A 27512-nucleotide genomic window follows, 5' to 3' on the forward strand; every position below is an offset into this window, starting at 1 on the left:
TTTCTGTATCTTTCTCCAAAATTCAGGTCTTCCCTCTCCTGGAAGCTTGTGCAGACCCCCGAGTGTCTAGAGGGCCTGCTGGCTGCTCTCCCCACTCTGCTCCTGCTGCAGAGGCCCCAGGAGTCACTTGGATGACCCCTGTCTCCTTATCAGGTGGGACTTCTGGTGAAGGACTGCCTGGGGACCCTGGCATTTGAGAACTGCAGGGAACTGCTACCGGTCAGTGTTTACCAACAGAGCCGGTCATCCTGGCTGGCCCGTGGTAGAACATTCTGGTGAATATTCAGTTGTTTTCTGATTGTCTCGAGTGGGAGTCTTTTCTCCCCAGTCTGGTTTTCAGTGGTGTAAGGAGCATATCTGGGCGTATCACACCCATCCTGCTCCCCACACGGAATGGACGGAGGGGGACACAAGGAGGGTCTCAGTTCTGCAGCTGGTTATTTGGAGTCTGAAAATACACATTTTGCCCCTATTTTCTTTATCTTTCTATGTTTTACAATTTTTTTCTCCACTTTTTTTTTAATTGGTGCAGTACAATCATACATAAGGGTGGGATTTGTGGTTACGTATTCCTACATGCACAGAATGTAACTGTGATTTGGCCAAATCCTCCCAGCACCCCCTCCCCCCCCTCCTCCCCCTGGTCTCTTTCCTCTACTCTGCTGACCTCCCTTGGCCTTTCTTCACCCTCTTCCTCTCTAACTTCCACATATTCACTGTTTTCCGACATAGCTATTTAGCCTTTCTTTGGGCCTCAGTTAAAATCTGCCCGATTCTCCTGATCTGAGCCTGCTGTCTTATATTTAAACTCGACAGGAAACCAGGGGAATGATTTGTTTGCTCCTAATTCATTCATGAAGCGATGTGATAATTATGCCTCTCATCGTTCCTGGCAAACTGCGGGTTTTGCTCGCTGCCTAAATGGGAGGCCACAAGTCAAGGCCAGCCTGGGGCCACCTTCGATGAGCAAAAAGGGAATGATTTCCTTAATATGTTTGGTCTGAGGAATCCATTAGCCACAGGCCAGGGCTGGAGTGGGTTTGTGATGAATGTCTTCTAGCTAGTCTTCTCTTAGCACCAGTTTCCTGAATAACAGCCCACTGGGCCCCCTGGGGACAGGGGGAAGGACCTGCTGCACAGCCTCCTTTCCTGGAAATGTCCTCCTTTACTGAATGTGCAACGGGCTCACCTTGGCCTTCAGAGGCCATGGGCCGCAGTCGGTTTTCCTGTTCAAGCAGTGGTCACCAGATGCAGAGCACAGCTCCCGGGCCCAAAAGGCACACCTGGAGAGGAAGGCTACTGAGGGCACTGGTGGGGTCCCTTTGGGGCACAGGAAGATCTTGTACCCTAAAGGAGAGGGCATGCGGACAGCCAGCTTTACTCCTGGTCAGCAGGAAGTAGGGGCTTTGTTTAACAAAGGCCTCAGTCACTCTGCTGTGGGTCCGGGCCCAGGGTCCACAGCCGTGCTTTTCTTCTCCACGCCCTTGTTTCGTGGATTTCTAACAATCCCAGTGATGCTTGGCTCCCTGCTGGACCAGGCTGGGGGAGGGGGCCAGGCCTGTCCATCTGCCCTGCTGCCTGGCTCTGCCCCACCTCTGAGCAGCACTCCCCATGCTCCATGGCCTGGATTCCTGCTGCTGGAGGTTCTGGTTTGCCAGGTGCCTGGGGCATTCTTCTCGGGGGGGCTGGCAGCCTCCTTGCTCATGCCTTTCTCAAACCCCAGAAATGGGCGAGTGGGGAAAGGACAATGAAGGGTGACCAAAAGCAACAGGGAACCTTATCTGACAGGTGCGCCCCTGGAAGATGGGGGCTTGGTACGTCAGTTACATCCCCTTAAGAAAAACCAATGTTTCCAGATTGTGTCACACCCCACTAGTTGACCTGGGTCCTCCCTTACCACCAAACTGTCACAACCCCTTCAAAGGGTAACAAACTGATTAGGGGCAGGAAATTGAGGCAGAAACAGGGGATTCAATTTCTTGAAATTCTCCAACTCTTTGAGCACTGCAGGGTCCTCTCTTAGAGGTGGTCCATGTGAATCCTAAGCTGTCAGTCAAAAGTCCAAAGGTGGACCTGGACAGAACTCTCTGGAACTTCCCTGGGACCCCCCCCCCCAAATAACTAGGGCAGAGTCTACTGTCTGTGAGGACTCACTCTCTTCCTTGAGAGAGACCCCTTTCCCTTCCCATCCCTCCTAGTAAGCCCATGCTGTTACTCTGAGAGACATGACTGAAATCTTTCTGGAGTATTGCCAGAATCGAGGTGAAGAAGGAGCCTCTGTGGTTGCCTCAGCTTCATGGCAGCCAGTGCCTTGGGATACTTCCACCCTTCCGTGTCTGGCTGGCCGTGTTAGAGTTCTATTTCGTGGTCTTTATAATGACCTGTACCAGGAGAGCACACTCTGCAGCACATCTTCAGAGGTCTCTCCTGGCCTCAGAAGGATGCAGTCCCACTTTATTCTCAAATCAGATTTAATCCAAGATGACCTCGGAGCCTACTTGAAGTATGATCTATTTAGCTTCCGTGTTAAATGTGACTTGTGTTCTGGGCATGGCTTTGAGCACCCCAGTGCCCTGGATCCTTACCACAACCCCATGAAGCAGGTACCAGGATCAGCCCATTGCACAGATGGGGGAAGGGAAGCACAGGCCGTTAAACGGCTTGCCTCAGAGCACAGTGGAGAGTCACACCAGACCCCAGGCCCTGGGTTAGGGTGTTACCCATGACTTTTGATGTCCTATGAGCAAGTCAACAATGAATAAACAAAAGAGCGGCCCCTCCAGCTTGGAAAGTCTCAAAGAAAGTGTTTGCTTTGTGGTTGGTTCTTAAACATGCTTCAGAATCCCCCAGAGGGCTTTTAAAACCCAGCTGGCTGGAGTCATGAAATTCATTTGGAAAAATAAGACTCAGAATAGCCAAAGCAATCCTCAGCAAGAAAAGTGAAGCAGAAGGCATCACAATGCTGATCTTAAATTATACTACAGAGCTCTAGCAACAAAACATTGGCACCAAAACAGATATGAAGACCAATGGTAGAGAGTAGAACGCATGGAGACAAACCTATGGAAATACAGTATCTCATACTAGACAAAGATGCCATAAACATACATTGGAGAAAAGACAGCCTCTTCAACAAATGGTGCTAGCAAAACTGGAAATCCATATGTTACAAAATGAAATTAAACCTCTATCTCTCACGCTGCACAAAACTCAAAGTCGATCCAGGACCTAGGCATTAGAACCGAGAACTTGCACCTAATAGAAAAAGAAGTAGGCCCAAATCTCCATCATGTCGGCTTAGGAACTGACTTCCTTAACAAGACTCCTAAAGTGCAAGAAGTAAAATCAAGAATCAATAAATGAGATGGAATCAAACTAAATAGCTTCTTCACAGCAAAGGAAACAATCAAGTACATGAAGTGAGAGAGCCTACAGAATGGGAAAAAAATCTTTGCCACCTGCACTTCAGATAGAGCATAATCTCCAGGATATATAAAGAACTCAAAAAACTTAACACCAAAACTAATAATAATAACAATTAACAAATCAAAAAATAGGCTAAGGAACTGAACAGACATTTCACAGAAGAAGAAATATATATGGTCAAGAAATGAAAAAATGTTCAACATCTCTAGCAATTAGAGAAATGCAAATTAAAACTACAGTGAAATTTCATCTCACTCTAGTCAGAATGGCAATTATCAAGAATACAGGCAACAATAAATGTTAGTGAGGATGTGGGGACAAAGGTGCACTCATACATTGCTGGTGGGACTGCAAAATGGATGCAACCACTCTGGAAAGGAGTTTGGAGATTCCACAGAAAACTTGGAACAGAACTACCATTTGACCCAGTTTATCCCACTCCTCAGTTTATACCCAAAAGGACTTAAAATCAGCATACTAACAGAGCTGTGGCCACATTAATGTTTATAGCAGCTTAATTAACAATAGCTAAATTATAGAGCCAACCTAGGTGCCCTTCCAAAAGATAAATGGATAAAAAAAATGTGGTATATATACATATTGGAATATTAATCAACCATAAAGAAGAATGAAATTATGGAATTTTCCAGTAAATTATATGGAGCTGGAGAATATCATGCCAAGTGAAATAAGCCAATCCCCAAAATCCAAAGGCCAAATGTTCTCTCTGATATGTGGATGCTGACTCACAATAGGTGGGGAGGGAGGTGGGAGAAGGGAAAGTTCACTGGATTGGACGGGGTCAGGGGGAGTTGAGGGAAGGAAGGGAGGATGGGAATGGGAAAGACAGTGGAATGAATCAGACATCACTTTCCTATGTTCATATATGAATACATGACCAGTGTAACTCCACAGCACGTAAAACCACAAGAATGGGAAGCTATACTCCATTATGTCTGATATGTCAAAATACATTCTACTGTCAGGTGTAACTAAAAAGAGCAAATTGAAAAGAAAAAAAAAATTCGGCTGGCTGAGCTCCTGCCTGGAATTTCTGATCCAGGAGGTCAAGCCAGAGAATTTTCATTTCTAAAGGTGGCCAGGGCCCAAGGCAATGATCAGGTGGTGCCAGTCCCCATCCTGATCAGGAGCCCAGTACCCACTGGTCTGCAGAGGTGAGCCGGGGACTCTGGCTGGTCTGAATCTCAACTGGCCAAGACAATGGCTGAGCGTCGACCTGAGTGCCAGGGGCAAGGGCAGTTACACCATAGCAAAAACTTTCATTTGCAAATCACCTGGCACACAGTAGGCCTGTAAATGCCCCTGCCCACACAGAAGGTTACTGTGCATCAACATACATGTGGCCCTAGATATTCCTGGGTTCACTCAAATTGCATGATAAAAGTCACAGGTCTTAGAGGAAAGGAGGGCGAAAGGCAGGCCGCTCAAAGCCCAGGGACCGGATGCTGGTTCAGGCAGTAGAAAGCAGTGTGGAAAAGGCCAGTGGAATATTTATATAGAACCTCACTGGTGCCTGTGCTCCGTGACACAGCCGACTATTCTTTGGCTTCTTAAACCCTGGGGTACGTACATCGCCTTTGAGATTGCATAGTGTTTTATGCAAATTAAAAATCTGATGGGGATGTAGCCTCCTTCACTGATCCAGTGCTTTAGTGCAGGGGACCATCTCCACCCACGGCCCCACTGGAGGGCCCGAACAGGTGGACAAGCCTTGGAGCTGGCCACCTGGCGGTAGACACAGGCCCTGTTTGCTGTGGCCTTGTCTTTGATTTTGACAAAGCTGCCCACCCCCATCTTGAAACACTCCTGTACTAAAAACATCTCATGACCAACACGAGACCCGGTGTTGACACACACAGGACAGTTTCTGAGTTGGCTCAGTGGATTTGAACCCAGAGCCTGCCGGCTTCCAGGTCTGTGCACCTTCTCCTTATTCTGCTGCCTTTTCAGAGGATGAGCATGCAAAGCAAAGCAAGGGATGTGTGCTGCTGGACATGTCGGGCCCAAGTGGCCAGCGGTGTGGACGCTCGCTCCATCATTCAGACGGGGCTGCTCGAGGCCAGGCTTGTGCTGCGGCCCCGCCTGCCCTGCAGTACTTAATGGGTGCTTCACGCGGAGCAGTGCTCAGGGCAGGTTTGTGCATGGAATTATACTGGAGCCATAGTAATAAAAACAATCCAGACGTAGAAGTCACTCCTCTAGGAAACATGCTATATTTTCTTTAATAGATTGGGGGGACCCTGGGGGTGGAGGACAATGACATTTTTAACACTTTGATCTGTGACAGATCTGGGGTGAATTCTGGAAACCGCTCTGGTGTATATCGCTCAGGAACCTCTGCCAAGGGTCCAGGCAGCAGGATCTGGGGGCAGGGCCTTCCCTAGGTGCAGCCGCACCACACAATCCAGACCCCGCGTGTGGCCTTGTGACACCACGTGTGCCTGTGTGTAGGGGGGAGCATGGGTGATCTCAGGGGCCAGGCATGGGTGACCGGAGGGATGGGACAACCAGTCACAGACCCAGGGCAGCACCAGGCCCCCGGGGTGCAGCACTGATCCAAGAAGCCCTGCTGTCTCACCCTGGTTCCTAAGGGGTTTGTGCTGGGTCCGAGTTCCCTGCTCAGTTGACCCTTCAGTTAAACCACAGGGGCCTCTGGGTCAACACTTGACTCCATCCATCCCTGTCACATTCTCGGTGGCCCATGCAGCATGAGGGCAGCAAGGGGGATGGACGTCAGAGTGGAAGCCCAGACAGAGCCAGCTGCGGAGTCTCCCCTCTGCGCAGGACCCGTGGGCTCCCCAGCCTCGTTTCTCATTTCTAACATACAGACCCGAGTTGATTCCACAGGCTTGTTCTGGGCCTTAAGGGAGGAGCTCCAGAAGGGTGCTGAGCACACAGGGATACTTCCAGAAGCTTCTCCTCTATGACCAGACACACCAGGAAAGCAGAAGCCAATCCTGTTCCTATTTCCAAGTGCCCGATGGAGCAGGATGGCGGGACTGTGCGGGTGGGGTGGCTCCCTAGGCGGGGCTCGTGTTCAGAAACTCTGGGCGAGGATGGCAGGGGGAGACTTGGGTGTCCTCTTCTCAGCAGCTGGTCCTGGCAACAGTGGCCAGCGCAGAAACGGTTCTTCTGGAGTCTGGAGGTTTTCCTTGCCTCGTCAGCGTGCTGGCCGCAGGTTCCCAGGACACCAGGGCGCTCTTGAGACACCCTCTCCACCCAGGACAGAGATGGAGGGGGAGGCGACAGGACGCTGAGCCCCCCAGAGAGCCTGCGTTCCCGGCCAGGCTGGCGGGATGACTGACAGGAAGGTGCGTCAGCAGCCGGCAGCTGTCTCCTCGCCACGGTGGCGGCCAGTGAAGCGTTCCCTCAAATATTTGCCTGTCAGCCTTGCAGAGCGAGCATTTTTAGCTCTTCAATAAATGGTCCCTTTGTGACAGCCGCGGCTTAGCACGCCTGACGTCATGAGCAGGAGCCTTATTTGGTTTTAATGGGGAAGCATTTCAGGCTGAGAAATGCACTTGGCTCTTCCCGGATGTGACATTCCATTTGCTGAGCTCAGCCCACACACCTGTGCCCCTAGACAAAGCCAAATGTCCCTGTCCCAGGTAGAGGGGGCTGGCTGCTCACTCTCTGCGGCTGTCATCGCCTGCTGCTGCTGTGCCCTGGGCTCCCTGAGTCTCTGTGTGCCAGTGATGTCAGGGCCTGGCTGCTGAGGGTGGCCCCCCGGTGGGCGTGCCTCTCAGATTTTTCTGAATGTGACCATTGCCAAAGCGCGTGTCCTCCAACACGCGGCTGCAGATGAATGGGCACTCCATATTCAGTGATCAGACGTTGATTCCGGATTTATTCTCTGACATGAATTTAGTGATTGTAAATGCCACAGGCTCACACTGTTTTTAAATATGTTCATGACTTCAGAGTCGATGTGAATTTGAATTTCAAGAGCTCATTACTTCTCTTTCCAGGAAGGGGAAGGATCCCATGCATACGTGGTACCATCTGCTGGGTTTGTCTGGTGCCCAACATCAGTGATGTTGGACTTGAACCCTTGCTGGGCATTCTCTGCCCCTTCTTTGGTGGGGACAGGCATATAACACCACAAACTGAATATAGATTTTAAGTTCTAGTTTCCCTACTTTGCCTTATTTTTTTAAAAAATTGGGTTTTGTTTATAATCAACAATGATAACATTATAGATAAAAGATCTTGGTTTTATCTCAAAATTAGTGCAGGTGATCTAAAACCAACCTGCAGCCTCATCCCCAGATTCAGTGTGAGGAGCTGATTGAAATTATTTAAAGTAGATCCACGTCATCTCAGGTCCTCAGAGTAGGGGCTAGCAACAAATAAAGAGAAAAAGTGTCCCTGCCCTGCAGCAGCGGAGTGGGAAGAACTAGAGCAAGGGACACTGCCCTTGGGCTGGTGCATCCTGGGTGAGACCTGGTCCCCACTGACCTTGTCTTTAAAGGGCCAATTGCTACCTCTGTGGGTGGTCACCAGGATTAAATGAGCATGCTCATGTATGAAGTCACTGAGCCCCAGGAGCACCCCAGAAACACAGGCTGAGACTGCACAGAGGGAGGCTCTGGCGAGAGGTTCTTGCCAACTGGGAACTGTAAGACCCACAGAGGGAGAGGAGACCAAGGCAGAGAGGGAGGAGACGTGGGGCAGATCTGATTCATCCAGAAAAATTCCAAGACAGATAATATTTTCATCCAAAGACATATTTTGCTAAGAACTCAAACCATTTTAGATCAGAAGAGTCCACTTTCTCCAAACCTCAGAAACCCGCATTGACTCCCACTGTTGGCTCTGAATTCCTCAATGTCTAGCGCCCTTCCTGACTTTTCCCTTCCAACCATGTTCCCACCCCCCGGCTGATCTTCATCATGAGGGTGTCCGGTGGGGTTACACATAATCCAGCAGAGCCTTTAATTCTTAGAGGCTTTTGCGCTAACCTAAAATGTCATTCCATCCTAGTTGCCTGACCACTGTGCATGTCACAGCGTGCACCTCTGCAAGTTTCAGGTGAGTTGAACACTCCATCCCCGGCCTTCAGTTCCTGAATGATTGCAGTAACAATTGCCTGATTACCTGCAATACTGCAGACTCCCAGATAAGCAATGGTTTATTTCATAGTCCTAGTGAGTCAGTGAGACAAGACGATTATTCTCATTTTGCAGATGAGAACACTGCGCACCAGTGAGACTGAGTGACCTACCCATGCACCAATATCCAAGAAGTGAACAAGGATTTGAGTTTAATCTTGACTTCTTTGTCACAGTGAGCTTGACCTGCTAACTGGGTTCCAAGAGCAAGTGTCCCCAAATGAGCAAAGCTGAAGTTGTGTCACCTTTTTGCCCAGCCTCTGAAGTTACGTGCATCCCTTGCACTATGGTCACATACCTGCCCACCTTCCTGGGGAGGGAAAGTGGATCCCACTTCTTCGTGGGAAGAATGTCAAGGTCACTTAGAAGACAAGTGGGTGGGATGGACCATGCCACTGTGTCTGTCTTTGGAATATACCAACTGTCGTGTCCTCCACTGCAGAGGGGTCTGCCTGGGTGACGTCATGCTGCCTCGGGAGAGGGGTGCTGGGACAAAATGCAGCCAGACGCCATGATGCTTCCCTGGTGCCTTCTATTCTCAGGTAGCGGCCTGTCAGAGAAGCAAGGGACTCTCGCTCAGGTTGTCAGGTATCTTTTTTCCTACATTCTAGCTCCATGAAACAGGTCGACAGCTGGCAACAGGATCAGGCCGCAGGATTTTCTGGTTTCTAAAATACCATTGCTGCCTGATTCTTAAAGAATTTGAGGCTTTCCACCTGTGTGTATGCATGTGCACACATGACTAAATCACAAACCAAAAACCAAATATGAAGGCAGAAAGTAAAAAAAACAAAATAAACAGGAACTCACATTAAGATCACATGTAGTATCTTAGAGTGATGCTTATAGTAACTGAACAGAGGGTTAAATTCTGAGCTTCCTGGAAGTCAAGGCGAAAAGGGTCAGGAACATTTGTGAATTTGGAAGTCTTAAATGTTCCTCACAATTTCCCATTATCTCTCAAAGCATTCTAGGTAGCCCTCTGGAAGTTTTTAAAAAGCTTCTTATAGGTACTTTTCAAAGAAAAGATGATAATGGCCTGTGTTAGTGGCATTTCAGATGAAAAACCTGAATTGGACATGCCTGGTTGGGGGCACTGTGGGTCTGTGGCTGAAGCCTCCCGGTGGGAAGCAAAATATCCCTCATTGTCTTGCAGTTCCACCAGACTCTGGCACAAAATCCAGGCTGGGGCACTTGAGCAGAAACCTTTTCCATTTCCTGCCCTCCAAGAACAAACATGAAATCAGCAAAAAAATTAAGATGTGAAAAATAAGTTTGACATCTCAATGGCAAATGGGAGAAAACAAAAGACTACCTTCCCTTTTTTCCCTCTCAAGAAAAAGGTGAATTCTTGGAGCCGACTTCTTAGTTTCCCACTGAGCTCACTAATGTGTCTTAATTATCCTGCTCTTTATTCTTCACAGCATCTAAATTCTCTTTATTATTTGATCGAGTCCATTTCAGCAACTGTGCAAAAGTGATACATTCTAAAGAAATTAGCCATGAAATGAGCGTCTCCTGGATATCGGTTATTGCCTTTCCCACCTCCACTTATTTATTTTTTTAAGGACATGAAGGTCTGTGGGCTCATTTCCAGGGTCTGAATGGAGAGGAGATCCAGGAGTCTGGGGGGGGGGGTGGCCGATGTATGACCCAGGTGTCCTTCCCTGCTCTTGGTCATTCTGCCAGGCTGCTCCTGAGGTGAAAAGAGGCACTGTGTGCAGAAAGAGAGCAGGTCTGGAGCAGGGCAAAATGCACAGGAATTCTAACCATTCTGTTTCCCTGAGTCAGACCTGATGACATCACCTCTCTTCTTAAAGTGCTCCTTCAACCCCTTCTAAGCATCATAATCTATGTGGAACACCTGGGCCCCACTTACCTGGGCCTTCCTTGGACTCCTCCCTCCAGCCTCATGGAAACTCTTTCAGATTCTAGAAGGTTCTGGGTTCTTTTTTCCCCATCTAGGAGAGAAGCAGTGCATGCTGCTTTCCCACCCTCCACCAACGGCTTCTCACCCTCCCATCTCAGCCCCGATGGTTGTCAACCACAAATGCCTTCTCCAGACCCAGATCAGGTTGGGTCTCTATCTGCTGCTGCTGCTGCTGCTGCAGGACCCAGCTGGACCACCGTTCTGTGGCTCCTGTGGGTCACGGGGTGGGCTGTGGTCTGCTGGTGGAGACAGAGGCCAGGCCTGCGACTGGCTGGAGTCATGATGGGAGGAAGAAGGGAGGCCAGCTGTTTCCCAGCTGTGCACACATTTCTCCTCTGGGGCAGGAAAGTGAATTTCCCTGAGGAAGGAGCCTGCTTTTGTTCTGGGGAGAGCTCTCTAGAGAGGCTATCGAGTTACACAAATGCAAAGTTAAGACTCTCCTTCTCCCCCTGTTGTTGGGGAAAACTGAAGGTGTCATTAACCTGAATACAGGTGTCTTCTTGGAAAAGTTTTTCTGTTTAAGCTTTTAAACTGCAGGTTATTGTTGACCAGAGTGATGTTCTAAGAAGACTGCCATCTTTCCACCACTGTGATGTTTAGTGGCTGGATGAGTACAGAATGGGCTAAGGTGCAATGGTTGCCTCATCTGGTGGGGGTGAGGGCTCTTATTTCCAGCAAATAATCAAAATTAGATAGGCAGGGATTTTCTCCAACTATTACTAAAGAGCCAGACAGAAACAACTTAGCTATATCACTAATATAAGTAATATGATTTTATTTGACACTTAGCTATATAAGATGTCTAGACCACATATCTTAGTCTGTTCAGGCTGCTATAACAAAATGCTGTAAACTGAGTGGCTTATAAAACAAAGTATTTCTCATGGCTCTGGAGGCTGGGAAATCCAGGATCAAGTTGCTGAAGTCAGTGTTCAGGGGGGTCCTGCATTCTGGCTCAGAATTTCTTGATGTGAGCTCTCGGGTGGAAAGGTAAGCAGTGTCTCTGGGATCACTTTAAGGAAGGTGCTCACCCCATTCACCACGGGGTTAGAAGACGCTGTCATCCTCAGCACCCTGGCAAGAGGTCTTGCCTGTGGGGGGGAGGAGCTGTGCTCTCAGGACCCCCTGCGTGTTTGGGATGCCTGTCACCTCTGCAGGCCTGCTGCAGAGCCAGAGAGGGTGGACTAGAACTCTCTCTAGCCCAGCCTGCCTATGGAGCTATGCTCTTGGGCCCTGGCCTGCTCTTACCTTCTCTGCAGAGCCCCTGTGGGAGGGGCTTGTTGAAGTATCTTAGGAAGAAGAGTTGCTTCCTGCTTAGAGTGAGACCAGCTACTCAGGGCCACCGTGCGTCCTCAGGTCTGTCCCTCTTCCTCTCTGCTCAGCCTCCACCCTCCTGCTGCCCCACTTCCCACTCTTGTGTCATCTCTAAGGAAGGCTGGGAAAACCCTGTCTTGTTGATCACTGACCTTGAGCTCCCAGTGAAACCCCCAGCAGGACCGCAAGAGGACCAACCGCCACCCATGGGGCCCCTCCAGCCCAGGACCGTCACAGGAGCACCCAGCTCGTCTGCCTGGTACCCTGTCAGGCTTCAATAAGTGGTAGCAATTATTCTCAATTCCCAACTCCCTCTGCTTTGCCAGGAATAGATGAGCAGGATTTAGAGCAACTTAAATCATGCTTGGTAAAACCCAGGACTCACGTCACCGCTCCCAGACCACCTGAAGGAGCCAACCTAACGGTCCCCTCCTTAGCTTGAAAATGTCACCTTACGAGCTGGATTGCATAAGAGCTCTCAACGGAGAAATCTTTTATGGTTTTGCTGACAACAGCTCTAAATTAGAGGGTGCAGCTGACTGGAATGAACTTAATTCTCCATACAAATGTGGGCTCTCAGAAAGAAATCGCTTTTTTCAGGTCTAAAATCTATTTTATCTCCCCTAATTAGGAGAATATGTAAAGCAAGAGGGGGGAATGGCGTTCAATTTGCCATAAAAAGCAAACCCGGTAGTTTATAAGATCATACTTTCCAAACAAGCTCCGGCCCATTAGAGGAGATCATACATAATTCAGGACTCACTTGTTACCGCGTGTATCATGCAAATTCCCTCAAATTACATTCAGAAAAAAAAAAAGAGGTTCGTCTTCCAGCTTTAAATAGACTATTAGGAAAAGGGGTAGATAGAAAAGCCATGAAGAAGCAGATGATGTGAGTAGCTTTGGTGTGAAGAGGGGATGGAGGCCTCAGTGCCAGGGCAAGACGAGGCCCCGCAGGCCACAGCTTGGTTACAGAGCCTCAGCTCCTGTTAGAGGGGAGGGTCCTCTTGTTCTGGGCCCCGCAGGCCACAGCTTGGTTACAGAGCCTCAGCTCCTGACAGAGGGAAGGGTCCTCTTGTTCTGGGCCCTGCAGGCCACAGCTTGGTTACAGAGCCTCAGCTCCTGACAGAGGGAAGGGTCCTCTTGTTCTGGGTGCTGTTTCGGAGACATCTGGACGTTGGCCTTCCGGGAGGCTCTGCCCTTGGACCTCACAGATCTGCGTGTGCCTGGGAGAGACAGAGACAGTCTGTCGAGCTCCAAGAAGAATGCGGTAGCTGAGGCTCAGACTCAGGTGCTTCTTTGTCCTGGGTCTGAGGCTGAAGTCTGACGAGGGGCCTGTAGGCCTGAGTTATGGCCAGGCGTTTCACTTTCAGTTATGAAAGCAATAAATGCATGTATTTTTTAAACGTTTGTTGTGGTTGTTGTTGTTGATGATGATGATGATGGACACAATACCTTTATTTTATTTATTTATTTTTATGTGGTGCTGAGCCTCGAACCCAGTGCCTCACACATTCTAGGCAAGTGCTCCACCTCTGAGCCCCAGCCCCAGCCCAGTACAGACATTTAAAAATTTTATTCCATACATTTTTTCAATCGCAAATGGGATCACACTAGCCATGCTGTTCTGTAACCCGATTGTTCTCCCTTTTCAAACCCTTCAGTAGCTCCCATAGCCACAGAAGCTCAGGACACGGCTCACAGTAGCATCAACCACCGTCACAAGTGTTCAGACCTGAGTTCCCCATTTTACCTCTCAAAGCTGGCAGGACACCTGTGTTAACACCTGGCCCAGACCAGTGATTGCCCCAGTGCTCTTCTGGGAGAGGGGACCCCGTTTTCCACCCTGACACCTCCACCTAGACAGCCTCTTCCAGCTCTGAATATTTAGGAATTTCCCAGCTCTTCAGACCATTCATTCCACCTGCCGCTTCCTGCATGAACTTTCCCATTTCCCTCCCTATCCCACCATGCTCCATCCCAGGACCTCTCTGCCTCTCCGTGGAACTCGTCAAGTGTCTGATGAGGACGCTTAAGGCCTCCTCTAGTCCTCCACGAGGCTGTGAACTTCCCCAGGGCAGGATATCTCTCATTTTCCTCTATGAACCCAGGGAGCAGCAGCCCGAGGACTCAAGCATGCCATGGCTTTAACGTCTGTCAGGCTGCTGGAGGAGACGCACAAGTTAAACATGTCCCCATCCCAAAACACAGGACGCATCATGCTTCTTTAGAAAAGGTAGTTGGCTTCTTGTTGTTGACTTGTTATTTCTTTACTTTTATTTATTCTTTTCACATTTTTTGTTGGTGTGCAATGGTGGGATTTGTTGTCACACATCTGTACACACATACAATACTACAATAGAATTTGGCCATTATCATTCCCCAGTGTTTCCCCTTTCCTCCCCCTCCCCCGTCCTTTCCTCTAGTCTACTGATCTCCTGAGGTTTTCATGAGATCCCCCAACAGATTTCTCTTCCTTATTCATCTCTGGCTTCCACATATGACAAAGCATATAACCCTTGGCCTTCTGAGTTTGGCTGATTTTGCTTAACACAATGTTCTCAGGTTCCATCCATTTTCCTGCAAATAACATAATTTCTCTTCTTACTGGCTAAATCAAACTCCATTGTGAATATCTACCACATTTTCTTTATCCGTTCATCTGTTGATGGACAACTGTGCTGCTTCCATAGAACTTGTTTCTTCTTATCATGGATGTATTATATACTTTTTTATTGTATATGACTTGGAAATATAGCAAACTCTAAAGTATTTTATGAAAAATCTATAACCTTACTACTCAGAGATGATCATGGCTAAATTAGATAACTTCCTCTCAGTGTGTGTGTGATCAAACCCAAGGCCTAGCACATGCTGAGCAAGCACCCTGCCACTGAGCTACACTCCCAGTTCCCAGGAGCGACAATTATTAAATGTTCTGCAGAGTTGCAGACTTTTTAAAAAGTAAGCTTTAGGGTTTTTTTTTTTTTACTTTATAAAATTTTTAATTTGTTTTAATTAGTTATAATGACAATAGAATTCATTTATACACTGATATCTTATGCATAAATGGGGTACAGTGTCTCATTTTTCTGGTTGTACATGTTATAGAATTACATCAGTCATGCAGTCACATATGTACATAACGTAATAGGGTCTGTTTCATTCTACTATCCTTCCTATCCCCGTATCCCTTCCCCTTCCGTCACTCCCCTCTACCTAATCTAAAGTAACTCTGTTCTTCCCTAGCATCCCCAGAATTAGCATCCACATATCAGAGAAAACATTCATTTGGCCTTTGTTTTTTTGCGATTAGCTTATTTCGCTTAGCATGATATTATCCAACTCCATCCATTTACTGCCTAAAATTTCATTCTTCTTTAAAGCTGAGTAATATTCCATGGTGTGTGTGTGTGTGTGTGTGTTTGTGTGTGTGTTTGTGTGTGTGTATATATATATATATATATATATATATATATATATATCACATTTTCTTTATCCATTCATCTATTGAAGGACACCTAAGTTGGTTCTATAGTTTAGCTATTGTGAATTCAGCTGCTACAAATATTGATTTGGCTGTGTCACTATGGTAGGCTGGTTTTAAGCCCTTTGGGTATAAACTGAGGACTGGGATAACTGGGTCAAATAGTGGTTCCATTCCCAATTTTCTGAAGCATCTCCATACTGCTTTCCATAGTGGTTGCACCAATTTGCAGTCCCACCAGCAATGTATGAGTGTGCCTTTCCCCCACATCCTCGCCAACATTTATTTTAACTTGTATTCCTGATAGTTGCCATTCTGATTGGAGTCAGATAAAATCCCAGTGTAGTTTTGATTTGCATTTCTCTAATTGCTAGAGGTATTGAACATTTTTTCATATATTTTTTTGGTCAATTGTACTTCTTCTTCTATGAACTGTCTATTCATTTCCTTAGCCCATTTATTAATTGGGTTATTTGTTTCTTTGGTGTTAAGTTTTTTGAGTTCTTGATATATCCTAGAGGTTAATGTTCTATCTGAGGTGCATGTGGTAAAGATTTTCTCCCCATCTGTAGATTCTCTCTTCACATTATTCTCTCTTCACATTATTGTTTCTTTTGCCAAGAATAAGTTTTTAGAGAAATTTTGTTTCCACAGCAAAATGCAGAAGAAGGAGGGGATACTTCAGGAAGCTGCTCTCTCCAGTGGTCACAGCCTCCCCACCACCTCCCCGCCCAGTGGGACTTCAGTACTGGGCGGAGCAGGCCGGACCCTGCCTTGAGTCCTTACAGAACAGCAGTAGTTTGCAGGCTTCACCTAATCCTGAGGGTTTCCATTCAGTAAAACAGTCCTTTTCCTCGGAGTTAGTCCATTTTGCTTACAAGTGCCAAAGCAAAACGACTCCATGCCTTGTTTGTAGGAGTAAATAACCACCGCCAGCCCAGCACCACGAGACAAACTGATAAATGGATCAATTGTGCTGGTAAATAATGAGCACCTGTGAACGAATCAAATTAAATCAGAAGCACATGGATGCATTTTCCATAGCAGAAACACCAGGCCCATGAGCTTATCAACCAGATCACCAAGTGCAGCAACCCCCGCCCCCCCCATCTGAGCCCATAAGAGGAAGAGCACCGGGGACTGGACACAATGGCTCACACCAACCTGTCATCAGACCATCCAGTGAACGCATCCTGGGATTGACAGGAGGCAAACCCCGACTCTCTGTCCTTGGGCTTTGGCTTAGCCCAATCTCCCTGCTTGACCATGGCCTGCCTGCTGTCCCGACTCTGGCCTAGTTCTGCACTCTGATAGCTCTGGGCCCTGGACAAGCTTGTAATCTTATCTGCCACCTGCAGGACTCTCTGTGCAAACTCCTAAAACTCAGTGGCCACCTTAACCCTTTCTAACCCTTTCATCATGTATAAAGCGTGATGTGTGATCTGAGAGTTAATAGATATTAGTAATAAAAGAATCTGTGATTGCTGGCTTAGGACTACCAAGCAAACCACAAATGCTTGGTGAATTGCAACTGATGAAAGTGACATAGCTTGTGAATTTACTGTTATCCAAGAAATTCGGATGCTGTGGAAAGACAAGTGTATCTGGTCTATGTCAAGGGCAGAGTTAGCTCACAGCAGGTGCACCTCATCTCCCGAGGGCCACACTTTATGGCTCCCTCCAGGGGTTCTACATTCTAGGGGGTTTGACAATTGTGTAATTATAGGTATTGGCCACACAGGGTAGTTTATTGTCCTAAAAATCCACTGCTCCCACCCCCAAGTTCCATTTCATGTCTTCCTCTTACCTAACCCATGGAAACCACTAATCCTTTACCATCACCACAGTTTGGCCTTTTCCAGAATGTCAGGAAGTTGGAATCATCCAGTATGTGGTCTTTCTAGACTGGCTTCTTTCACTTAGTAATGTGTATGTAAAGCTCTTCCATGTCTATGGCCTGATTACTTGTTTCTTTTTAGTATTAACATCCCATTGTATAGACATACCACACCATATCCATGTACCTACTGATGGATATCTTGATTGTTTTCAAGTTACGGAAATAATAAATGCAGCTGCTACTATAAGCATCACATGGAGGTTTCCGGGTGGACGTAAGTTTTCAATTCACCTGGATAAATTCCAGGGCCACTGAGTTTTAGGAGGCTGCACAGAGAGTCCCTTCAGGTGGTCAGATCAGACTACAAGCTTGTTCAGGGCCCAGACTTTTTGATTTTAATATTCTTTGCTTCATAGTTACAAGTTAAAGAAAAAAGTACATGCTTTCCATATGCAATGCTCTGTGCATTTCCAAAAACGTTCCTATATGTCTTCCTTGGACCGAACTGTGGGTGGGGGAGTGGAAAACCTGAGGAGTCCGCAGCTCAGAGACAGAAGCAGTGGACCAGGAAGAAGCACGGGCAGAACTGAAGTCCAGCTCTTTGGACTCCAAATGCAGTGAGAACCTTTAATCAAAGTGGCTCCCAGGCATGGAGGGCACAGGAGGAAAAAAGCAATGTAGTGTGATTTTCCTTCCAGAGAATTTCAAAGTAAGAATTCAGATTTCAGCTTGATATGGGGCATTACACGTAAGGAGACTGGAAAGGTCTTTAGAAACTACTTATTTGAAAAATTTAAAAATACATATACACTGAACACCTGAAGAAATTTCCACTGCTCAGAGATTGTGTGTCAGATTCTGCACCAGAGCTGTGAATTCAGAGGTTAATTAGAGTCAGAATTCAGGAAGCCCATACTGCAATGTGGTGGAGTCCTTGTTTGAAAACTCCCTAGTATAAAAAAATTTTGAAGATACTCCCAATGTATGTAGGTTATCATTATGAATTACATGGATAGAATAATATAGTATAGATTTGCTCACTACCAAACACAGTAAAAATATGAAGTGTAAAAAGATGAGTCAGCAAATAAATGCTCATGAATATTCTAGCATTTTCTTCCTGTACTCCCATGACTTGTGGAGCTCACATACACTGTTACTGAAATTAAAGGTCCAGGCTGCTCATCACTCGAAGGCCAGTGTTCAGGAGATAAGGGTTGGTAGGAAGAAGTCAGGTTTCTTCAAGAGCTGGCAATCTTTATTTTTGCAGTGCTGAACCCAAGGCTACCCCCTACCACTGAGCTACACCCTCAGCTCCTTTTATTTTATATTTTTGAGACAGCATCTGCTAAACTGCCCAGGCTTGCCTGGAACTTGCAATCCTCCTGCCTCAGCCTCCCAAATTGTTGGGATCACAGGTGTGTGGCCCTGCACCCCCAGCCAGACTGGCATTCTTGAGAAGAGGGGGGCTGTCACTCAGAGCTTCATCTTGGGGAACTCAGGGGCTCCAAGGGCTTTACAGGGAGGGAAAGAGGTTCAGAGAGATGCTGAGCAGAAAGGCTACTTTGTCCTCTAGGGCATGTGTCCCCCCACGAGTTTTTTCCTCTGGTTGAAACACCACAATGGAGCCCAACCTCCTGCAGCGATAGCTCCTGTGTTTTCTTGGAACAGACATCGAGTTAAACCTCAGAGCAAGTGACATGCTCTGGGTTAGTCCTGAAGACTAGACAGGGGTGTTACAACGGCCACTGGATGTCCTGGGTTCTGTAAATCTAAAGACAGAGCATGTTGGGCAAAGGCAGGAGAAGTCCTTTTAGGACTAGGGACGGGTGGCAACCTCTTGACGCTGCGGAGGACAACTCCCCAAAGAGCTGCCCTGTGCGTGGCTGGGATCCCACTGGGCTCCAAATGAAGACAGAAGCCAGCAGGGACACTGTGTGGGAAGAGGAGGGGAAGGGGGGGATCAGGGCGGTGAGTTAGGGCTGATGTCACAGAACCATGGCCCTGCATGGAGGAACAGGGTGAGTCTCCTCTGCGTACCAGGGTCAGGAAGGCAGCACAGCTTGGGGGAAAGAATTCAGCAGCAGAGGAGGAGGGCTGAGCTCTGACTCGTCAGTGGAGAGCCATGTGGCCCTGTGTAAGCCTCGTTTTCCTCATCTGTTCCGTGGAGATAATGAGACCTGCCTCCCAGAGTGGTCATAAAGGTGACGTGAGACAGGCCTGACAGAGCACTCCAAACAACTCTGCTGATTTCAAAGGGCTCTGCAGCGGGGCTGCCTTCTTACTTTTAGATGTTCCATTGTGCTGCCTGATTGGTAAAGGGCAAGTCTTCATTGACACTACCCAAGACAACCAGAAGTAAATATCCATAATGCAAAAGCAACATCTGACCCCAAGTATCCACCAGCTGATGAATGATACAAGAGGTGGTACACCCCCTCAGTGAGTATTACCCAGCCAGAGACAAAGGGGTACAGACACAAGCTTCCACATGGATGAGCCTGCAAACAGGCTGCATGAAAGAAGCTAGGAACATTCATAGGAAATGTCCAAGGCAGGCGAATCCTTAGAGACAGAAAGCCGACAGACATTGTCAAGGCTTAGGAGAGGAGAGGAGGGAGCGCTTGCTGATTGTGTGTGGGGTTTCCTTTTTCCTTTGGGATGATGGAAGTATTCCGGAACTGGGTGGGGGTGATGATGGTACACACCGTGAAGGTACAAATGACATGCTAATGGTGAATTTTATGTGATGTGTGTTTTAGCGCACACAGAAAGCAAGGGCTGAGCACTTCCTGCTTGGGGTTCTATGAGGACATAGTCACCTCTGCTCTTGGGCATGACCTCAGTGAGAGACACAATTATGCTAAAAGTAGCTGCCTTCCAAGGTGGCGAGATTGCAGAAAAACTCACCTCAAAGGAGGCCAAGGTCAGTTTTGCCTGGTGAAGTTTTGCCAGGTGGCCAGGAACTAGCAAGGCTCTGGGAATGTCAAGGGACAATGAAGAACTGGGGTAAGAAAGGTATTTTCTTCTAGGGAGGGACTCCCATGGACACACAGTTGGGCCAGATGCTTGGTCTGACTGTCAGGGGAGGATGCGAAGGCCTCGGGTGGGCCTGCACAGGGACGCTTGAGAAAACAAGCTGAGGTTGTGGGGGGTGGGAGACTGGGGTCTTTGTCTTTTCACACTGTGTGAGCCCCATTCTCCACTGCAGTGCTGCCCAGACAGTACAGGACGCACACAGTGACCCTTGGAATTTGCTCCCGGAGCCCTCCTCTGAGCTACTCCAGCTGTCAGTTCAGAGCGAGAAGCTTGGAGCTTGAGTGATCAATAAACCCAAGGAGGCCCCGTGCAACAGGGGTGTGTGAAGGAGGTAATTAAACAAACTTCTCATGCAAGCACCCTTGCGGGGATTACTTGAGATTTAAATAATGAAGCCTCCCTGGGCGAGTTAGAAGAGAAATACAAATGAAGAAGCCTTGTTGATGGTCCTGAGGCCTGAGCCTCAGCGGCAGGGGGATGCAGCGTGTGTACCAGTTGTGAAGTGGAGCAGAGGGGAGGCAGGCCCCTTTTGGAGCGCCCCGGGCTCACCCAGCTGCTGTGTCCTGAGACCCTCCCCCATCTCCCCCCCACCCTGCCGGTCCCTGTTTTCTGCAGGGGACCTTTTGCATTATCCTCTTCCTGACTCCAAGACCCTCACTTTCTGCCCACCTTCCTCTTTCCTGGATTTGGCCAAGTCTCTGGGCGTCTTCACGGCGAGCTCTTTCAGCTTTCCCAGAATGGAGCTTCCTGAAGCACAGCCTCCTCGCCACGCCTAGCTTTGCCCCAGTGGGGCCCTCCCCAGTGCCACCCTAGTGACTTCTCCAACTCTCTTTTCTGTTTTTCCTTATGCCTTTTGCTCCTAAAAGGGATCCCCTGGCCCCATGTCCCTACAGCTTCCTGCCACTGAGCCCTTGCACATCCACTGACATCCCCCTTTCCATGTGCACTTTTTACTCCACTTATACCTCCTCTCGGAGCACCTCCCGAGCCCCTCTCACTGGACAGAACCCGTGCTCCTCTGAGAACAATTAGGTATGTGTGCATCTCACCTTTTCTCCGCTTCCCAGCCTCTTGCACAGAAGACTGTGCCTGGATCCAGCCCTACGTGCCAGGGCCTCGTGCCTGAGGCTCTAAGGAGAGGGAAGGAGCTCGGTGCGTGGCCTGAGCCCTGGGGAGCTTCAGATGCTTCAGGTTTGGCCAAGTGTGAGGGTTCATCTGTTCTACACCGTGGACTGCTCCAGGTGGTCTGGGGGAGCCTCCTGCCATCAACTGCATTCCTAATCCTGCTGCAAAAGTAGAACATTTCCATCTAAAGAGGATAATTGAAGACAGTATTTATTTCAGTTCAATTTAGTTCAGGTTTTGATCAAATAGGTCGAGAAGACTCCGTTTGCTGAGGCTTTCTGTTTTGGAATTGAGGATACAGGATTGAGAACTTGGATTTCCTAAGGAATTCCCTTAGTTTTTCCCCAGGAAAGCTGCTGGAGAGAATAAAGAACTTTCTAATACACTTTCCTAAGAAAAATGGAGAATTACTCAAACTTAGCTCATGTCAAATAGATCCACCTATGAGTAGAGAGACTTCAGCCGAACGGGGATTTGCAATTGTAAAGGTGAATATGAAGTCTTAGGAGCCCCACAATCCTTTGTGACGTATCTGAACATTGTCATGTGCACATCTGGAGGGTTGGGGGCTCCAGTGGCAAGGGTGCTGGCTGCAGCCTCAGCACGAGATTTCAGGGTGGTCCCAGGGGCACATCTTGAAGCCCCTGGAGCCCCTGCTGGCCTCTGGTTGCCCTTCAGCACCACCTTTACAATCACCTTTGTCTGATAATCCAGCCATGGCACTTTAAAGAGCAAGCAGCCTGGAAAGGTTAGATAAAAGGATGGGTGTGGGTGATTAAAAGAAAAAATACAAGTCCCCGGGTGAGACAGTAGAGATGTCGATTTAGGTCTTAAAAGAAGAACAGCCTTAATATCGAGGCATCCTTGCTGGGCCCAGGTAACCTAGGTACCACCTCTCAATGAAAATATAGATCTGTTTCCAAGCTGGGCCTTGGTAGCTCTCAAATCACAGCTTCTTGGATTTATTGTCGGTCATTAACTGCTGTGCTGCAACACAGGGAAGAAGTGAGAAGATTAAAGTAACAGCGAGGGCCTTTGAGAAGGCATTTGGCCAGTCTTTGTGCTGGGAGTTGTGCTGTTAGATCATTATCACCTGTTAATTCCTGGTGTAACTTTGGGGAGGAAAATTATTATCTAAGAGGCAGGGAGTTTTCAATTAATTCTTTAGAGTCAATCCCATTTTTACTGGTTTCGAGTCAGATGCATTTCTTAGGGAAATTAGAATTAGGGTGGGAAAGGCCCTGAGTCCGGACCTGATACGTAACTTGCAGTCCAGTGCAAAACCAAAATGCCCTGGGCTCCAAAATTAGTGAAGTTTCAAGATGGTGAAATTGCAGAGCATTAAAGCTAGTACAGAACACCTCTAAGCATGGGACATGTGACAGCAGGGGTCATAAGCCTGTGAGCAGACCCTGACCCAATGGCATTCTGAGACTTCAGAGGGAGAGCCGTGCAGGTGGAAAAATCAAAAGGCTGTTTTCTAAGCTGGATGAACCTGTGATCCACGCCCAGTTTTGCAGTGTACTGGTTATTTGACCTTTGACCATATTATGGTTTGGATCTGGAATGTTCCCCCAAAACTCATGTGTTGAAGGCTTGATCCCCAATGCAGCAATGGTCAAAGGGGCAACTTTTGGAGAGTGACTAGATTAGGAGGGCTTGGGCCTCATCAGTGGGTTAAGCAATCCATGGATAGCTGAATGGACAGATGAGAGGTGGTGTAAATGGTAGGCCGGTACGGCTTGGTCAGAGGAAGTAGGTCATAGGGGGCCTGCCTTGGGGACTGTGTCTCATCCCTGGCTCACCCCACCCCTCTGCTTCCTGGCTGCTATGAGCTGATTCCTCTGCCACACTCATCACCATGTTCTGTCTCACCTCAGGTCCAAAGCCCTGGGGCCAGCAGAGCATAGATCTAAGGCCCTGAATCTGTGCCAATCTTTCCTCCTCTGGGTTCTCCAGGGCTATTCACAAAAATCTCAGAGATCATAGGAATGTGATGAGCATAAACGGATGAAGCACTAATTGCAAGTGACTGTTGAAGAATTTCTGTGCCTTATCTCCCTTGTTGTCCACAATAATCCTCTGGGCATAGCCTGTTATTATCCCTATCTCACAGAAGACCTCAAGACCTTAAGCCTGGGATAAGTAAGCTGTAACTAGCACCAGAGTTGTCACTCAAACTGCTCAGAGTTGGTTCTTTCATGTGCTCTTACCTTACTGCTGGTTATAAAAATTATATGAACGATGGGAATCCACCTCTGTATGAACTGGCAGAGTGGCGGCCACCCTGGATGTAGGTGCATTGGCTGTGAGAAGGGTCGAGCAGAAGGAAACCTTGTTCACAAATGGCAAGCTGCCCACAGGCCCTGAGAGCTGCAGGGTTGAGACCTCCTGGTCCCCAGTGCTCCACCAACATAAACCGTCCACCCGCACATCCAGCAAAGTCGGCATTTCTCCTCCTTTACAGATGAGGAAGCCAGTCGGGTCATCAGCAGGAACTAGAGGGCAGTGTGCATGTCAGCTATGCAGGTGGGTGGGCCCAACTGCCTCTGTGGCTTCCGAGCACCAAAAGTGTTTAAAACTAATGCAGGGCCCTGTTGGCGCACGTACCTCCTTAAAGCTGGGGAGTGTGGGAAGGCAGGCTGTGGCAGGCCAACCTTCCTGACCCTGATCTGTACACAGTGACATTAGGGAGATCAAGGCAGCTTAGCAGCTACTGTAACAACTGACGTTTCTTCTTTCATTTAAGTACCGAGTGCCTGTTCCACTCCAGGGTGCCAGATTAAACCTTCTCCATAACCAATCTGCAGTATGGATATAAATATTCCCAGTTTATAGCCAAAGAAACTGATGTTCAGAGAGATGGAGTAGCATCCCCTTGCCTGTCCTACTCTGAAACCTGTGCTCTTTCCATTCCAGGTATGTGAGAAAGGACAGGTCGATCCTCCTGTGACACTTAAGTATGGCTGCCTGCTCCTTGTTTATCAGCTAAGGAGTGTGAGGCCCAGCAAGGTGTGTGGCTTATGTCAAGTCCCAGACATGGAGTGAAGGAATTGGGAATCGAACCCACATCGTCTCCTTCCCTTGCCCTCTTCAAGGGCAGGGCCCCGGCTGGTCCCCTTCTGCCGCGTCCGGCTAACGGAGGGGTTAAGAATACACAGGACACCAAGGTTCTTCATCCAGGAGGAAGCGTGTGTTTTATCGCCAAATTTGTTCCCCTTATATATCTTTTAACAGCTGCGGGAAGACACTCAAAAGTGAGGAGGGAAGAGTAATAACTGCGTCCTTGGGTTACCGTCACGTCACCGACCCCTATCAGGAGGCTCGAACAGGTCAAGATGGTGCTTCCAAATCACTCAACTCTTCCTGAGCCTCAGGCCTGGAAGGGTAGAGGTTCGGTTCTGCTGCATTCTACTGGTGAGGCCAAGTCACAGAGCAGCTTTGATCCAATGTGGAAGGGTAAGGGGCTCAACAAGGGTGTGACTTTGGGGCAGTGGCTCATGGGACCATCTGTGGAGCCAGCCCTTCTCACTTCCTTTAGCGAGGACGAGGGTCGGGGACAATCCTGCATGCCTGTGTCTGACCTACGTGGAAACTTTCCCAGGAGTTTCTACACGGAACTTCCTTGACAAACTCGTGCCAGCCACTGTGGCCCCTGAATTCCTGATTAATGACTGTCACAGGCAAGAGCCAGCCGTAATGGAAGACATGATGATCATTAGCGTCTGGAGCCGTGAAGCCCTGTCCAGCCTTCTCTGTTCAATGACAGAGGCGGAATGGGCTTCCTGAGAGCCAGAACACAAGGGCAGAGAATGACTAGGGAGAGTCAATAACAAATTGTTTCTGTTTCCTAGTTAATAAAGCCTGTTCCTGATAAACAGCGGAGGATTTGATAACAGAGCTGTGCTGTTTCTCTGCCTTACAGCCCAGGTCCCAGCTGCCTGGATCATGGGAACAGAGGACACAGGGAGGGCCCTCTGGGTGCACAGCAACCAGCCAATGCGAACCTCAGGAGGCCTGTGCCTTGTGTCTTCTGGAGGGGGTACTGGGAGGGGGCTCTGGGGAAGGGTGATGTGAGAAATAGAAAGTCCTGTGGCCCATTTTCAGAGTATAGTATTTAGACTTAATTGGGATCCAGCTGTAGCCATTTTAGGTCCAGCCCTTCCCTTTGCCTGCCCTGGTTTGAGCCAATTGGGTAGATTTAACCCCCAGCTCCTCCATCAGAGCAGGGGCCCGTGCTGCACGGGGATCAAAAAGGTGGACTGCCCACCCAGCTGGGCCTGCCTGCTGCCTTTGCTCAGTGGCGCAGCCTCCTGCCGACAACGTCCGCCTTGCCTAGCTACTGCCGAGCGCGTGTTGATTCCTTCCAGCATGCCCGCATTTCCAACATTGAGCCTGTGACCGGCCACAGGGGCGGGAGTCCTGCACTGCCAGTGTCCTAGTGAGTATTTCCCAGACCATGGTCCTGGGGCCACCCCCAGCTCCAGAGGGTCCAAGGTGTTTCCACAAACAAACTGGGGGAGGCGCCGCCCCCCCACACAGTAAGTTTAGGAAAGCGCGTATCATAGGCTTTTCTTCTCGCCAGCTCATGGTGCCACCTGCCAGGCCCATTTTGCCTGTCGTGTAGCCTGCCAATCACTGAAATGACGAGTCTTACCAACCAGAAAGTTTGCTTGTGAAATAGCCAAGGAGAACTGGGAGAGCAAGTCTCCAATCTGCCTCCCGGAGGGCAGGGTGTGGGGTGCTTATGGGTAAAGAGGCAGGGTGTCTGAGGCTGGGGAACGGCGACCAGAGCTAGGGAGAGGGCAGCCGTCGGAGGCCCCGCCTGCCCATCAGACCTTACAGCTCCTCATACGATGTGAGTTCAGAAGACGGCAGTATTAGCATGCTCATCGGGTGGAGTTCTGACCCTCTGATATCAAAAGGTCACCCATAGGACATAGGTACAGGCCAAGGAAAGGGCTTAGTGGCTTCAACTAGTTTGGTCTAGATAAAAGTGGCCTCCAAATTTCTGAAAAACAACATGGGCAACTGTTACCCTCAGGACCCATGTGTCAGAGGTGTTACCTAGAGCGAAGCTGGTGGGAGTCTAATACTACATTGCTCAGCTACAGGACCCTTTTAAAACTGTAATAAAACAACAGACTAAAAGCAGGTGAAGCAAATAAGTCTAGAGGGCCTTTTCAGGTTTTCCCTCCATTTCATCAGCATGCCCAAGGCTCTGGGAAGGCCTGCAGGTAGGAAACAAGTCTAACTCGGAGCACATGCAAGTATTTCCTGGATCAGGACCAGGATTCTGAGGAGCAGGCTTGGCAAGGGCTTCCTTACAAAATCTAGGAGGCCAGGTTCAGCTGTCAGCTCCAGAGGGGAAGAGCAGGGCCCTGAGGAGGAGCTAAGGCGAGGGCCAGCAGAAGGCGGGTCAGGAATGGGTGTGTGTGGGGGGTAAGAGTCGGGAAGATTGCACAAACTGACCTGGAGTTCCCACGGCTGGCTTATCTGTCGACCGGTGGCCAGCCTGGTTCTCCATGCAGAGCTGTTTGGGGAAGATTTGTTGCCCACAGTTGGTCTGGCACTGGGGTTGGGGAGCTAATGCTAATTGAACCCCTAATGCTAACCTCCAACCCTGTGGCCCCTTTTGGGTGGGCAGCTAGTCCTTGCAGTGCACTGTGAGGGGTCCGAGGTGATGGCCAGGGGGACTTGCTGCACTGTGTCTTCTTTATGGAGCATCACCTTGAGCACCGCGTCTGTTAGAGATAGATGGCAAACAGACGTGAGTGGTGGGCAGGGAGGAGGCTCTAGACTGGGCCTGCTGTGCTGACCCTCATGTGTTCTCCTTGGAAGGGCAATTTGCCTGAGGCTGCTCCGGTCCTGCTTGGCCTGTCAATAGGAGAACTACGCCTTGGCAAACAGCCTGGTACCTACCTGCAGGAGAGACGCATCCTGAAGGGCTCCTCCCTGCTGGTGAGAAGAACACTAGTTGCCCTAAAGGAGGGACTTTTGGGATCTTTACCCAGACCAGATTCCAGGACTCAGAGCGACAGGATAATTAGAAGCAAAGCCTCCAGATCACAAAATCTGTAAGAACAAGTTCCAATTAGTACTGGTTAGTTCAGACCAAGGTGACTCGGAGTGGCCTTAGATGTTTAACATGTTATAATAGCAGAATCTCCCCTCCATGGGGTAAGACCCTGCACGGTGGATGCTTAAAAGTCTTGCTGT

This window comes from Marmota marmota, unplaced genomic scaffold (assembly GCF_001458135.2).
Source record: "Marmota marmota marmota unplaced genomic scaffold, marMar, whole genome shotgun sequence".
NCBI classification, from domain to species: Eukaryota; Metazoa; Chordata; class Mammalia; order Rodentia; family Sciuridae; genus Marmota; species Marmota marmota.